The sequence below is a fragment of the Furipterus horrens genome, unplaced genomic scaffold (genome assembly GCF_987537825.1).
Source record: "Furipterus horrens unplaced genomic scaffold, mFurHor1.1.pri manual_scaffold_12, whole genome shotgun sequence".
NCBI classification, from domain to species: domain Eukaryota; kingdom Metazoa; phylum Chordata; class Mammalia; order Chiroptera; family Furipteridae; genus Furipterus; species Furipterus horrens.
Window position 1 is genome coordinate 54,687,157 of NW_028327182.1, and position 17,042 is coordinate 54,704,198.

General features: G+C 40.0%; 1 protein-coding gene and 1 pseudogene across 4 annotated transcripts in view; one reads left to right on the forward strand and one right to left on the reverse strand.

Annotated features, from left to right (window-relative positions):
* FARP1 (FERM, ARH/RhoGEF and pleckstrin domain protein 1) overlaps positions 1–17,042 on the forward strand; it is a 370,189-nt gene that overhangs the window by 141,641 nt on the left and 211,506 nt on the right. The gene's annotated exons all lie outside the window — the stretch shown is intronic.
* On the reverse strand, positions 1,087–2,962 carry LOC149996207 (plastin-1 pseudogene; annotated as a pseudogene).

The window sequence follows — 17,042 nt, forward strand, 5'->3', positions numbered from 1 at the left end:
GGTTGTGGAAAAAATATGTGAAAATATTCTATTTTAAATAGTAGTTTTCTGCTAAAGAAATTCAGTGGGTATGTTCTAAATTATTTAGGGCTTCAGTATAAATCAAAATTAGCATCTGTGATATGAAGCTAACATTATAGTGTCAACATATTTAGAAGTCATCTAGCCAATGTTCAGCTATAAATATTTGGAAGAATACTGTAAAAAAATAACTATGCACATAAAAAATGAGTATTTCTAAAAGAAATTTACATGTACCAAATAGCTACAAACTGAAAAGTACACACAGAGGGAGGCTGACTTACCGATTACACATGCCCTATAAGAAAACCCAGGTAATTCAGGTGCAAAATACACACATACACACACACACACACACACACACACACACATTTCTCTAATAACATCCTATCAGCATATATATGCTGCCTGTCATTACCAAACTAGCATATGTAAAGTATCAATGCAATTAAAATTGAGATTTAACTAAAAAGCTCTGGCTCTGACATAAGAGAATGAACTTGGGGTTTATTCAGGAGTTAGTTCTGATAAGTAAAAATTTTAATGTTAATAGAACAATACTTGCCATTTAAAAGTTTTAGACAATACAGAAATTTACAGAAAAGTTAAAGTTTTAGACCACTGCACATAGAGGGGAAAAAACAAAGGGGATAAACTAGATTATGACTTCGAATACATGTATGATTAAAATGAACACATACACACAAATCAAAACACATTTCACAGTAGGACTTGCAAAAAAAAATTTTGTATTGGTCTTTTTTTGAACCATGAAAAAGAAGAAATTAGTCTTGTTTTAATGAGACTTTCAGGAAATGAAATTAATTTAATCATGAAATGTCAGCTTGATGATGAATATATTCTACTATCAGTATCTACTAGTAAATTAATTGTTATCCAAAAAGATCAACAAACTCTTAACTAGTATGAACAAGATATTGAATTCATTAATGAATTTTACAACTGTTTTGAGCATACAAATAATCTCTGGTTTTATACCCACTACATTTCAGAATTCTGTAAACTGTGAGGCATACAATATGTTTAATGTGGCAGAAAATCATATTAAATGTTTATTCTGTTCAGTCCTTTTTCCATTAAGCATGCAAACACTGTCATAACCATCTTTGGTTTCACTTCTACAAGGTCATCAGGTAAGGCATATATCTGGGCACCAATCTTCCGAGCAATTGAAGTGGCATATTAGCATTGTTCAACTTGTCCTCTTCAGAAAGGTCTTCTCTCTTTACCATTTCTTGAACTGCATTTGGTGCAATGGCATCTATTAAATCTAGGACAGGTAAACTAGTGATAATAGATCTGTCCTTGAAGCTGGAAATAGAAGTATTTTTGTTTCCATTTTTAAGACTCTGATTGACCCATTTAATTATAACTTCCTCATTTACTTTTTCACCTTCTCCAAGATCTGATAACACATTCAATGTGTGTGTACCTTCTCATTAGCTGCCGCACCAATGCTAGAGTAAGTATTGCATTCCCTTCATTGAGGTTTTGCCCAGCAATGACAACCAAGGAGAAGTTGGCTTTATTCTTACCAAGGTCCACTGCATAGTTACAGTTTTCAGTCTTCATGTTCCCTCCAAGGGCCAGATAAGGAGGTTTGTTGATATGGCTCCAGTTGACTGGCATGCGGATCATTTCATAGAGCTGGAAGATCACTAAAGCATCTGCGAGATTGCTGTACAAATGATTAATGTATGGGTTGAACCCCAAGGAATTCATCCATTTTCAAATTGTCCTCTCTTCCTTGCTCTATCCTTCCAATAAATTCATATCGATGTCATTATTATCAGACTTGTGTAGGCATGGGTATGTGTTAAACAGATTAGCTACAAAAGCTAAATTAAGTTTAGGATTGCCTGAAACGACATCTGCAGGAGTAACAAGCTGCAGTCCAGTTTATCTGCTTCTTGAAACAAATCCAGCATGCTTCAGGTCATTTTTCTCATTAAATCCTGAAAGATCAATAGCAATAGCAGGTCCATCATCCCGGTCACCTTTAGGTGTAATCTGATTAAGCAGATGAAAACAGGCTTTTGAATCCTAAATGTCATGGCTGAAGTTGCTGATGTTCCGCCATTCTGCATTGGTCAAATGGTAGTTCACCCATTGCAGCAGTAATTCCTCTAGAGAAGGCTTCTCCAGCTCTTCTAATTCCTCACCTTTATTTAGCAATGCAATCAAAGCTTCATTCCTGGAAATCTCAATATCAGCAAAAAGACCAACTTGATGATCTGCCAGAGAAATCCCAAGTGAGGTTTTCCTTCTTTGAAGGCCTATGCACCAATGTTGACCACTGTACAGGCAATGGCTGAGGCAGAATTCAGGGCTAGGTTTAAATTTTCAGAAACAGTAAAAGGGATGAGTTTTTTCTTATTAACGGCTCTTTCATCAGTTGTATCTGGTTCAGATAGGTTGATCATTTTGCAAAGAAGAATGCCATCTGCAAGTGATTTGAAAAAACTAATCATTGGGATCCATGGGTATGAGATGCTTACAGTCAAGGTCATTCTCCAGGGCTTTATTTATGCGGTTAACAAAAGCCACTTTTTCTTCCTGTGAAGAAGAATGCTGTGTGCCCTCACTGGAGATCGATGAAGTTCTTCCAATAGGAATAATCCCTTCTCTCTTGTTAATTATTTTTTGTAATGTTTTTGCTGATATCTTTGCTTTTTAACTCTTGCATTAGAGACACAAATTTTTCAAAACTGATTTTGCCATTTTGTTGTCAGCAACTGCTAGGATTTTCTTCCATGATCTTGCGCACTTTGTAGCCAGGCAGAGGAAGGCTTGCTTCCTTAAACAGGTCCTGAAGTTCATAGTCACTGACATACCCACTGCTGTCAATATCTATTTTATTATATGTTTCTTGTAGCTCCTCCAGCTCCTCTTGAGAAATGGTAGTGGTATTGTTTTCCATCTTTGGACAGAAAGGACTACCTTCAGGTCTTTGTATCTACAGCCATTGTCCTGCTGGAGCCTGCAGATCCACCACTTCAATACATTTTTTGATTGGTGATTTTTCTTTGAAGGGAATTTCTGCTTAGGAATAGTTATCCTCAGATGTCCAATGATATGGCATTGATTAATTCATGTGTCAAACAAAATATTCTCTAAACATTATGTGATATTTATCTTTTTAGAATTGATCACATGTGAGATCTCATGATCTCGTGAATCTGAACCTTTTACTGTGGCATGCTTTTGTTGGTTTTCCAGGTTCTCCCCCAACTTTCTGTTAGTTATTTCTACCTGGTTTGGAAATAAAGTAACTTTTGTTGTAAGCATGGGCACATCCTTGATTCTAACTCAGACTGTCACCTATTCACTGGTGACTGTGGGGAAATCTGCTCTCTTTGTCCTTCAATAAGTCACTGTTCATTGAGCCCCAGGCCCTGGACAGGGGGAGAACCAGCAGAGCACTGGGTGAGCATAGGCACGACTCCCACAGAGCCTTCGGGTGCCTGCCTCTGTCTGGTTTCCTCATCTATAGAATGAAACTAATATCTGCCTCATCTTCCATAAGCAATTTAGGGAGTCCTGGGATATATCGTTTGCATTTATACACTTTGGCAAAATACATCTTTCCTTCCTGTTTTCCCCTGCAGTAAAAAGATCCACCTCTGATTTCCAAAAATGCATTATCCATTGTGCAGGGACATGGCCTTTGCATATGCTGTTTCTCCCTCTGGAATACCTTTCTTTCATGGTCTCTCCTACCCCACTGACCCCATCATGAAAAATATTCCTCTTTCAATGCTTGCTGGAGACATTTTCTCATTTGGGAGGTCCGTGCCACCTCTGTATCTACAATGTGGTTTGTTATGGAACCTTACAAATGGTATTGTTTGTACTTGCTTACATAGCACTATTCCTTCCCAACTTGAGCTCATTCAAGGCAAGATGCTGATCTTATTTAACCTTATAATCCTACAGGGCACCAAGGGTGGAGCAGAGGCACCAAGAAAGGGGTTATTATTTTACCAAGGTGTTTAGCAAATTAATATAGTAAGAGAATATATTTTTACATAAACAGTTGTGTTTTAACCACAGGCTAATTCTGAAATAAGGGCCACTATGTTTTTTCTAAAGAATCCCTCTCACTCTGAATTAACCCATTGGTTTTGTGGCATCGTGGGGCAGACCAACTGCAGTTGTCCTAGCAGCATGTCTTCCTGCATCACAGTCACTGCTTTGTGTAAACTTGGCTTCTCTACTCTGTCTGTTACTGGTGTGGATGTGAGAAATGTGGGATTTGAAAATGAAGCTTGTTTCTCTTGTGATGATTGTGTAGATGCTTTCCATAGCCTGACTGCTTCTCTCCAGACTTTGTACTTGGCTTTTTTCCAGGTCCTCTGCTTTGGCCGCAGGGGTGCAGAAGCCCTGGGCTCCTTGCCCTACTAAGATGCTGGATAGTGCATCCTTAAAGGGATAAGTGGGTGGCTGCCTGAAGGACATGGGGACCTTTTCTCAAATCCAGGTTTTCCCCTGTAGGAATGTCCAGTTCTGGAAGCCTCAAACAGGCTAAAGGGATGGACCCTCATTTCCCAAGCTCTCAGGCAAGGTCAAAAGAAATATGACAGGAACCCAAGGAATGTCCATCCCCTCATACAAAGAGTTACAGGACTCTAGGATTTTGGTTTAACTGGCCTATAACAGAAGCCATATCTGGTGATTCTGATAGCTATTTTCTAGTCACTTTTGGTGAACCTGCAGAGCATCTCACAGCCTGTCTCAAAACGAAGTTGGAGGTGAGATTACATCAAGGTACCAGCAAACTACAGCTCATAGGCCAGTAAAATGGTTCTACATTTTTTTTAAACTTAATTATTTTTATTTTTATTCTATTTTATTTGTATGTCTTATTGATTATGCTGTTACAGTTGTCCCAATTTCTTTTCCCTTTGTTCCCCTCCAACCAGTAATCCCCCTCCCTAACTGTCTACCCTCACCTTAGTCCATGTCCATGGGTCATAAATGTAAGCTCTTCTCTACATCCCTCTGTCTAATCTACACCCTCCTACTATACTTCTTAATTCCTGCATTTCCCTCCTTCTCCTCCTTCCCCCCTCCTAGCTGATCTCCCTCCATATGTTCCCCATACCTATGATTGTCTGCTTAGTTTGCCTTTGTTTCCATTTCCTATCTTTTGTTGTTGATAGTTGTGATACTATTGTCATTTTAATGTTCATAGTTTTGATCTTCTTTTTCTTAAATAAGTCCCTTTAACATTTCATATAATAATGACTTGGTGATGATGAACTCCTTCAGCTTTACCTTGTCTAGGAAGCACTTTCTTTGCCCTTCCATTCTGAATTATAGCTTTGCTAGTTAGAGTAATCTTGGTTGTAGGTCCTTGCTTTTCATCACATTGAATACTTCTTGCCAGTCCCTTCATCCCTGAAAAGTTTCTTTTGAGAAGTCAGGTGACAGTCTTATAGGTACCCTTTTGTAGGTAATTCTCCTCTTCTCTCCTGCTGCTCTCTTTATCTTTGGCATTTTAATTATGATATGTCTTGGTGTGGTCCCCCTGGTCTAGTTTGTTTGGGACTCTGTGCTTCCTGGACCCTTATGTCCATTTGCTTCCCCAAATTAGGGAAGTTTTCCTTCATTATTTTTTCACATAAATTTTCAATTTCTTGCTCTCCCTCTTCACCTTCTGGCAACCCTATGATTTGGATGTTGGCACAGTTAAAGCTGTCCCAGAGGTTTCTAAGCCTCTCATTTTTTAAAAATTTTTGTTTCCTTTTTTTTCATACTGGTTGACTGTTTATTTCCTCCTTATGTTCCAATTCATTGATTTGAACCCTGGTTTCCTTTCCTTCACCACTAGTTTCATGTGGATTTTCCTTCATTTCACTTAGGATAGCCTTTATTTTCCCCCCGTCCTGTTTAACCTTTTCTGTCAAGTCTGTGAGCATCTTTATCACTAGTGCCTTAAACTGTGCATCTGTTAGGTTCACTGTCTGCTTGTCACTTAGTTCTGTAACTGCTACCTTGATCTGCCTCCCCTTTTGGGCTCTACTTCTCTATCTCCTCATCTTGACAGCCTCCTGTATTTTCCTCTGTGATTTGGGTAGGGCTGTCACACCTGTTACATTATAGGGGCCGAAGCCTTAGGTATTCGTTAGTACTGGAGACCTGTTTCACCAAGTTTTGGTGCTGTATTTGCGGGAGGGGTCTGAGCGGGAACAGAGCTGGGAGTCACTGCTTTTTGAGGCATTTCTCCCCCTTCCCGTAGTAAGCCAGCTGCCTCCTTTTTGAGACTGGCAGCTTTTTTCTCTGTCACAACCCCCACTGCTTTCACAGTCAGAAGCAATGTGGCTCTATCTTCCCCAGTGCTGGAACCGCAAGCTACATGATCTGGTCTGGGGTTGGGATCCGTCTGGTTTGGGGCTGGGATAGCTTCTCAGGTTTAAACTGTATGACTGTGTTTTTTTGCTACAGCTAAAGTCGCTGTACTGCTAGCTGTGCCTGCCAGCCTCCACCGCCTCTAGCCATGGAGCCAGCCATGCTGCCACCAAGTACCACCCCTGCAGCTGCTGCTCTGCTCCTCTTTCTCTCCATCCCGGCTTCTCCCCTCCTACCTCTCTGGCTGATAATTTCTTCTTTATTTCTTTGCTGAACTCCCCTATAGTATTGATTTTCTGTGGCTCTTTTCTTTCTTTCTAGTTTTGAAGTGGTTGTAAATTCCTTCTTAGTTGTGAGGAGATACAGCATGTGTATTTATGCCTCCATCTTGGCCAGAAGTCCCCTAAAATAAATTTTTATTGTGGTAAAGTACACATGCCATAAAATTCACCATCTTAACCATTTTTAAATGTAGAGTTCAATAGGGGTAGGTATGTTCATGTTGTTGGGCTGCCAATCTCCAGCTCTTTTCATCTTGCAAAATGGAAATGCTATGCTTGTAGCCCTCTTACTTTGTCTGAATCAATCAGCTCCATAGAAATGAATCATCTTTACTTAAAATTCTAATGGTGATCTTTACAGACAAATGTAATGAGCTAGTTTTTAACTTTCTCTTTAATTACCTATGAAAAGGGATGTAAGTGTTACATGGGTAACACAAATGAAAACAGTAAGATCCTAATAGACTCTTGTAACTATGAGGAAAATGAGCTTGGATTTACAAACCCTCTGCATTAATTAAATTCAGATGATATTTCGATACATGTTTGAGATGATTCCAGCTATGTGATGTTTGAATCGCCTTTTCTGAAGCCCTCTAAGGTAAATGGAACAGATGTCGGTCTTTACTTTCTTTTTTTTTAACCCTCATCCAAGGATGTGTTTATTGATTTTACAGAGGAAGGGAGGGAGGGAGGGGAAGAGGGAGTGAGAGAGAGGGGTGGGGAGAGAGGGGAGAGAGTGTGTGTGTGTGTGTGGGAGAGAGAGAGAGAGAGTGAGAGAGAGAGAGAGAGAGATACATTGAGCAGTTGCCTCACATATGGTCCTGACTGGGAATCAAACATACAACCTAGGTATGTGCCCTGACTGGGGGATTAAACTCATAACCTTTTGGTGTATGGGACTGAAGTTCCAACTAACTGAGACACCTAGCTGGGATTTGTTTATTACTTTTGGCACATGAAGTTCAGAAGGGATTTGTCATACTCTGAAATGTAGGAGAGTTGGGACTGGGACTCAAATAAAGAGCCAAAGGCTCAGATACAGGTATTCACCCCACAAAGAATTGTACTTTTATAACACTAAGATGACTATGGACTTAAAAATATCTGATTACTCTCTCCTTCTCGAGAAACTCTGTTACTAATGTGTTGATTTGGACCAACGCACACCTCTTCCTCTTGGTTGTCACTGTTACTCAAGTTACCCTTTCCTTTCTTTTGCCCCTTTTTTCTCCTGTTTCCAGCTTTTGTGTGACAGAAACAAATCATCTCAGTTCTGTGCTTGGGCTTGAATATGAAAGTTGTTTTATGCTCATCTAGAGCTCAGAAAATTCTGCAGTCATTGTGGGTGTTTGTCTCCTTCATCTCATCAGGCTTATCCTTCCTATTGTCAGAAACCCTGCTGTCCATAAGTGAGGGCTGTTCCTGTAAAACATTAAAGTTATTTGTATGAACACATAGGAAAATATAATTAAAATTTTATATTATAAGAACTTATAACATTGTCACATAAAAGTAGACACTGTTACCTATGTTTCCTATATTCCCATCCTTGTATTCAGCAATTGACCTTTGCCATATTTGCTTCATCCACTCCCCCATGCAGCCATTCTTCTTTCCCACCTATTTGTCTATTTACTTGTTGAACTTTTATTTTTTTTATTTTTAAGTATATTTTATTGATTATATTGTTACAATAGTTTCAATTTTTTTCCCCCTTTGCTCCCCTCCACACAGTACGGACCCTCTCCCAGCAATCCTCCACCCCCCTGCCCCCAGTTCATGTCCATGGGTCGTGCAGACAAGCTCTATGGCTTCACCCTTTCCCATATTCTTTTTTTTTAATGATTAATTAACTAATTTTTATAACAATAAGAAATAACAATCCTCCCCTCTCAGACTTAAGACCCTTTATAATCTTATATAGGACAATGGGCGAAGGTCTCAAGCTCCTCTAGCTGCTTCAAGCTGGGCATGGTCGTTGTCCTACCTACCCTAGGGTCCAGAAATCCCTAGTAAGTGTGGGGGTGTGGAGGGGAGGGTGGCCTGCCCACATGGGGAAGGATCGTGCAGACTCCAGGTCGATTGACTATCCCTGGACAATGGTGTGCTTGGTTTAACAGGCTGGCATTCTTGTTGTATTCCAGCCACTTAGTTCAGGCACACCTTTGAGTCTCAGGAGGCAGGCAGCAATGCAGAGAGGATTAAGTGAGACCTATATGTGCAGAAAATCACTTGAAAAGAGAAAACACATGTTAATTTATGCAGCATAACCCACAAACCAGTCTCTAAATCTGTAAGACTGTCTCATTGGAAAGACATCCAGTTGCAAGGCATTTGATATTCTTCTTGACTGTAAATTAAGCATCTTCGATGATGCCACAGACCTACTTTAACTTTCAAATGGAAACAAACTTTACATGAAAAACTTTAAAGACAGTTAGCTGCACTATTTTATAGTCTACCACTCAGCATTGTGACTTTCCTTGAATCATGATTTTTCTCCTTAAGATTACCCTCCATTTCATTAAAGGCACTGCATTAAGTCCATTTTTAATTTATCCTGTTCATTTGCATAAACACAACAAGAGCAGCAAATGATCACATATGACCTTTAAGTCTGCTTTGCTGGAACTTATGTTAGGAACCTTTAGGGTGACTTTCAGTCTGCCATTCAGAGCACAGGAGCTGAGCCACATATCTGCCATTCAGCCTTGCCTGTAAACACCTGTCTTTTCCAAGTCCTTCAGGTTTTCCATTGTGCCTTAAAGTTCCTTCTAGCCATCTTTCAGGAAAGCAACCTTCGTTGTTTCTTCCTTGGAGAGATTTCCATGGATCACACAACCAACCAAGGTACCAGGCCTTTTTTCTCGTGAGCCTTTATTACCTTTGAAAATCAATTCCAGTTCCTCAGCAACTTTTGGTAACAACCAGAGCCCAAGCATGTCTTCTTTAGGCATGACATTCCAGTCAGTCTTGGTCAAAAAAACCTCTATTAACTACTGGTCGTGTTAGTTTTATGCAAAGAAACTTATGTCATCACTTACTTGTTTAGAATGCCAAACTCTGGAGGGATCAGATAGGGAGAAAAATATACAGTGTGAAGGAAAATCCTTGTCCTTATAATATTCACTGAACTGGCATTTCCATTCTTCATATTTTCATTTTTCCCCCACTAAGAATTTTTTTTGTTTGTTTTTCCATTACAGTTGCCTCACTTTTTTTTCCCCCTCTTGCTTCCGTGCACCCTATCTCCTCCTTCTTAAACATTTAGTCTCCACTCAGTTGTCCATGTCCTTGGGTCATTTATACATGGTCTTTGACTACACCCTTCCCCTTCTTACACCCTTCTCTCCATCCCCCCGCCCCCCTTGTTACTGTTAGTCTACTCCTTGTTTACATACCTCTGGTTCAATTTTGCTCATTTATTTGTGTTGTTCATTAGTTTCCTGTAATAGGTGACAGCGTAAGGTATTTTTCTTTTGTTGCCTGGCTTATTTCACTAAGCATAATTCTCTCTAGTTCCATCCATGTTGTTGCAAATGGTAGAAGTTCCTTCTTTCTTTCTGCTACATAGAACTCCATTGTGTAAATGTACCACAGTTTTTTGATCCACTCATCTACAGATGGGCAATTAGGTTGTTTTCAGCACTTGGCTATTGTAAATAGTGCTGCTATGAACATTGGAGTGCATAGGTTCTTTTGAATTGGTGTTTCAGGATTTTTCAGATATAATCCTAGCAATGGAATTGCTGGTTCAAAAGGCAGTTCCATTTTTAGTTTTTTGAGGAAATTCCAAACAGTTTTCCATAGTGGCTGCACCAGTCTGAATTCGCACCAGCAATGCACCAGGATTCCCATTTCTCCGCATCCTCTCTAGCACAAGTTGTTTGTTGATTTGTTGATGATGGCGTTTCTTACTGGTGTGAAGTGGTATCTCATTGTGGTTTTTATTTGCATCTCTCTGATGACTAATGATGTTGAGCATTTTTTCATATGTCTATGGACCCTCTGTATGTCCTCTTTGGAGAAGTGTTTGTTCAGGTCCTTTGACCATTTTCATTGGGTTGTCTTGTCTTCTTGGTGTTGAGTTGTATGAGTTATTTATATATTTTGGAGATCAATCCCTTGTCTGAAATTTCATTGGCAAATATATTTTTTCATATGGTTGGTTCCCTTTTCATCTTGCTGATGTTTTCTTTAGCTGAGCAGAAACTTTTTAATTTGATGTAGTCCCATTTGTTTATTCTTTCCTTTATTTCCTTTGCCTTAGGAGATATATCAGTGAAAATGTTGCTATGTGGGATATCTGAAATTTTCCTGCCTATTTTTCCCTCTAGGACTTTATGGTATCACGGTTTACATTTAAGTCTTTGATCCATTTTGAGTTTATTCTGGTGTATGGTGTAAGTTGATGGTCTAGTTTTATTTTTTTGCATGTCCCTGTCCAGTTCTCCCAACACCATATGTTGAAGAGGCTCTTCTCACTCCATTTTATGTTCCTTCCCCCTTTGTCAAATATTAGTTGACCATATAGACCTGGGATTATTTCTGGGCTCTCTATTCTGTTCCATTGATCTATATGTCTGTTCTTATGCCAGTACCAGACTGTTTTGATTACTATGGCCTTGTAGTATAGTTTGATATCGGGTATTGTGATTCTTCCTACCGTGTTCTTCTTCCTCAAAATTGCTGTGGCTATTCGGGCTCTTTTTTAGTTCCTTATAAATTTTGAAGTATTTGTTCTAGGCCTGTGAAGAATGTCATTGGTATTTTAATAGGGATTGCATTTAATCTATAAATTGCTTTGGGTAGTACGGACATTTTAATGATGTTGATTCTTGCCATCCATGAGCATGGTATATGCTTCCATTTATTTGTATCTTCTTTAATTTCTTTCTTCAGTGTTATGAAATTTTCTGAGTAGAAAGGTCTTTTACCTCTTTGTTTAAGTTTATTCCTAGGCACTTTTTTTGTTGTTGTTGCTATGGTAAATGGGATTTTTCTTTCAGTTTCTATCTCTGAGATTTTATTGTTGGTGTACAGAAATGCCTTCGATTTCTGAATATTGACTTTTTACCCTGCTATTTTGCCGAATTCACTTATTAGATTGAACAGTTTTTTTGTGGAATCTGTAGGGTTTTCTATGTACACTATCATGTCATCTGCAAATAATGACAGTTTTACTTCCGCTTTTCCAATTTGAATGCCTTTTATTTCTCTTTCTTGTCTGATTGTTGTGACTAGAACTTCCAAGACTATGGTGAATAGGAGTGGAGAGCGTGGACATCCTTTTCTTGTTCCTGATCTCAGGGGGCATGCTTTCAGTTTTTGCCCATTGAGTACGATGTTGGCTTCAGGTTTCTCATATATGGCCTTTATTATGTTGAGGTATACTCCCTCTATTCCCATTTTGTTGAGAGTTTTCATCATAAATGGGTGTTGTACTTTATCAAATGCTTTTTCTGCATCTATTGATATGATCATGTGGTTTTTGTCTTTCATTATGTTTATGTGGTGTATTACGTTTATTGATTTGCGAATATTAAACCATCCTTGCATCCCTGGGATGAATCCCACTTGATCATGGTGTATGATCTTTCTAATGTGTTGCTGGATCCGGTTTGCCAATATTTTGTTGAGGATTTTATCATCTATATTTATCATCGATATTGGCCGGTAGTTTTCTTTCTTTGTTGAGTCTTAACCTGGTTTTGGGATTAGGGTAATACTGGCTTCATAGAACGAGTTTGGGAGTCTTCCCTCTTCTTGTATCTTTTGGAATAGTCTGAGGAGGATAGGAGTTAGTTCTGTCCTAAATGTTTTGTAGAATTCACCTTTGAAGCCATCCGGTCCAGTGCTTTTGTGTGCCGGGAGTTTTTTGATTACTGCTTCAATTTCACTAGTTGTTATTGGTCTATTCAGGCTTTCTGCTTCTTCTTGATTAATTTGGGAAGACTGTAAGTTTACAGGAATTTGTCCATTTCCTCTAGGTTGTCAAATTTCTTGCCATACAGTTGTTTGTAATAATTTCTTACAATTCTTTGTATTTCTGTGGTATCGGTTGTGGTTTCTTCTCTTTCGTTTCTGATATTATTTATTTGGGTCCTCTCTCTTTTTTTTCTTGATGAGCCTCATTAAAGGATTGTCAATTTTGTTTATCTTTTCAAAGAACCAGCTCCTACTTATGTTGATATTTTGAATTGTTAGTTTAGTCTCTGTGTCATTTAATTGTGCTCTGATCTTGATGATTTCCTTCCTTATACTTGATCTGGGTTTTGCTTGTTGTTCTTCCTCTAGTTCTTGTAACTGTAGGGTTAAATTTTTTATTAGAGATTCTTCTAGCTTTTTTGGTAGGCCTATATTGCTATGAACTTTCCTCTCAGGACTGCTTTCGCTGTATCCCATAGGTTTTGGGTTGTTGTTTTTTCATTATCATTAGTTTCCAGAAACTTTTTGATTTCTTCTTTGATGTCATTGTTATCCCATTGATTATTTAATAGCATGTTATTCATTCTCCATGAGTTTGAATGTTGTTGAGTTTTTTCCTCGAGGTTGATTTCCAATATTAAGCCATTGTGATCTGAGAAAATGCTTGATATAATTTAAATTTTCTTGATTTTGTTGAGGTTCGGTTTGTGTCCTACCGTGTGGTCTATCTTTGAAAATGTTCCATGTGCACTTGAGAATAATGTATACTTTGCTTCTTTTGGGTGAAAAGTTCTATATATATCGACTAAGTCCATTTGATCTAGAGTGTTGTTCAGTGCCTCAATATCTTTGGTGTTTCTTTGCTTTGATTATCTGTCCATTGTTGACAATGGTGTGTTAAAGTCCCGTACTATGAGTGTGTTACTGTCTGTATCTTCCTGGTAGTCTTTCAAAAATTTCCTTACATATTTGGGTGCTCCTAAGTTGGGTGCATATATATTTATAAGGGTTATATCTTCTTGATGGACTTTTCCCTTAAGTATTATGAAATGTCTTTCTTTGTCTTTTCTAATGGCCTTTGCTGTGAAATCTGTTTTGTGTGATATAAGTTATTGCTACCCCAGCTTTTTTTTCATGTCCATTTACTTGAAATTCTTTTTTTCATCCCTTCACTTTCAGTCTGTGTAGATCTTTTGTTTTAAGGTGGGTCTCTTGTAGACAGCATATATGTGGGTCATTCTTTCTAATCCATTCAGCTACCCTATGTCTTTTGATTGGATCCTTTAGTCCATTTACCTTTAAGGTTATTACCTATAAGTACTTATTCATTGTCTTTTTCCCCCTTTGTACTCGTGTTCCTTTCTGTCTCTCTCTGTTTCCTCATCTTTTTAAAGCAGACCCTTTAGCATCTCTTGCAATGCTGGTTTTGTGGAGATGTATTCTTTTCGCCTTCTTTTGTTTTGGAAACTCCTTATTTCACCTTCTATTTTGAATGAGAGCTTTGCTGGGTAGAGTATTCTTTGTTGTAGACCTTTGTTTTTCATTGCTTGGAATATTTTTAGCCATTTTCTTCTGGCTTGTAGTGTTTCTGCTGAGAAATCTGATGATAGCATTATTGGAGCTCCCTTGTATATTATTAGTTGTTTCTCTCTTGCTGCTTTTAGGATTCTCTCTTTTTCTTTGAATGTTGGCATTTTAATTATGATGTGTCTTGAAGTGGGCCTGTTGGGGTTCATCTTCATTGGGACCCTCTGTGCTTCCTGGACTTGCGTGACTCTTTCTCTCCTCATGTTAGGGAAGTTTTCTGTCATTAGTTTTTCAAAGAGGTTTTCTATCCCTTGCTCTTCTTCTCCTTCTGGAATTCGTATGGTACGGATATTATTATGTTCCATGATGTCCTGCAGCTTTCTTAGAACCTCTTCATTCTTTTTCATTCTTTTTTCATTTTGTTGCACTGTCTGGGAGTTTTTATCTACATTGTCCTCCAGCTCGCTGATCTGATCTTCTGCTTCCTCTAGCCTGCTTTTAAATCCTTCTGCTGTGTTCTTCAATTCAGAGATTGTATTCTTCTTTTCCTCCTGGCTCTTATTGATAGCTTCTATGTCGTTTTTCATGCTGGTGTAATTCTCAGTAAGTTCCTTGTAGTTCTGGAGTTACTTGTAGTTTCCCTGGAGTTCTTTATAGTTTCCACTGAGCTCATTCACCTTCTCCATAATCCATGTTTTGAATTCCATATCTGATATTTTGCTCCCCTGTATTTCATTTAGCACTATTTTTGGGGATTCTGTTTTCCTTTCTATGGGGGGTTCTCTGTCTCCCCATTTTGTGACTCCTATTGTTTGTTGGTGCTTCTTAGAATGATATGCACTTCGTGGATCTGCCTCTGGTAGCGTCAGATCATGTATAAGTCTGGCCCTAGGCAGCCCAGGACCTCTCTCCTAGTCTGGAGCTCTGCAGCGGCTTTCCCGTGTGGGTTCTTCTCCTTGCCCCAATACTGTCTCTATTCCGAGCTACAGCTTCCGCTGGCTTCCCCGTCTATAGGCCTGCGTGCGTTACTTTTCTCCAGGCCCCAGCACCATCCCTTTGTTCTGCAGGACTCTAGTGTGGTCGGTTAATGCGGCGCTCTCCTACCTAGGAGCTCTCCACCTGTCTGGAGCTCCACAGTGGCCTTTCCCCATGGGCCCTTCTCCCCACCCCAAAACCGTCTCCACTCCCAAACCACAGCCTCCACTCGCTTCCCTGTTTACACGCCCTGCACGCCCTACCTCTCCCCTTGCCCTAATCCTGACCCTTTGTTCTGTGGGATTCTAGCGTGATCGCTGAAAGCGCCAGGGACATGCATTGCTCTCCTGCTCAGGAGCTCTCCCCCGTCCAGAGTTCCGCAGCGGCTTTTCCGAGCGGCCCGTCTTCTTGTCCCAAAACTGTCCCTTTGTTCTGTAGGGCCCTAGTGCGAGTGCTGTGCGTGTTCCAAATGCCAAGCTTTCGGTCAGAGGTTGCAGCTGAGGAGGTTTCCCTCTAGACTCAGATCACACAGTTTCTACCAGTCCTGGTTGTTCACTGTTCTCCCACGCCTCTGGCTTTTTCAGTCGAATCCTCTCCCTTACTCCCTACGAGACTTCACTTGTCGGTGCGCCCCTAGCAGGGGGAGCCTCCAAGCAGCTCTCGGCTAATGAGCCCTCGGGCGTGGTAGGGTCCTGGAATGTCTCAGCCTGTAGTGCGTGGTAAACCCCTCCACCCCCCTCCATGCTGCTCCTATGCTCCCCTCTCTGTTCACGCTATCAGAGATCCACACTCACTCAGTCACTCCTCTCTGAATTTGCTCCTGAAGTCTCTCCGTAACAGGAGCGAGCAGAGAACCCTTCCCCTACTCCGCCGCCATCTTCCCTCCAGCTTGGGTGATAGGGGAGGCTGTGCCATTGGACCCTAAAGGATATCTACTACATTAGGCCATACTGTAACAGAACCCACGGGCTGCCTCAATTGAAACAGAACCCATGGGCTGTTCTACTATGAGAGGCCTGATTGCCTGCTGCCAGAAGCATAACTCTCAATACCAAAGTTTTGTGAAACGAAAAAGAATTGTTTATTTAAAGGTTATACAGATGTAGATTATTGGTGGATTTCTGCTGTTGTCTTATTTTCTTTAAAATATCCACAAACACATAGTTCTGACTCCCCCTGCCAAACCAGGCTAGTTATAGAAAAGTCAGAGATAAAATTTTCCTACTTCCAAGACACAGTTCGGTTTTACCAGCAGCTCCCAATCATTCAAGCCTGATTGGGAAAGTTTTGCCTGTGTTGTGATGCACTCCAGCTCTTAATTCAGGCCACGTGGAGTTCCCAGCCTCTTTGTAAACCGCATGGATCTCTCCTCTCTGCAAACTGCATGGTTCTGTTCTCCAAATGGCTGCCACCTTATTTTTAAATCCCTGACTACGGCCTGTGATGCAGTGGGTGTGGTAACCAGTTCAACCATTCACAGAACCTTGTGCAGGCCCTGTATGCTCTTGACTCACCATTCCATGGTCAAAAGCCCTCCCATCTCCTTGGTGCCTTGGAAGAACTAAATCCATTTGCATAACTAAGACACTAGCTACCAGCAATAGATGTGCAAAGGCATCTTGATAACTGCCCTCTTCCTCCATTCCCCAGCCACAGGCTCTGGGGAATTTTGGGGATCCCTGCTCTGTAATAATATTACCAAGACAGGATTCAAAGCAACTCTACCTAATACATGGAAAGAAACACAGAGAGGTTGCCAAATTGAGGAGGCAAAGTAATATGGCCCAAATGAAAGAATAGAAGAAAACCCCAGAAAAAGAACTAAATGAATGGAGTTAGCCAGCCTATAAGGTGCAGAATTCAAAACACCAGTGATCAGGATGATCAGAGAAATGACTGAGTATGGCCACAAAGTAAAGGAAGAAGTGAAGGTTA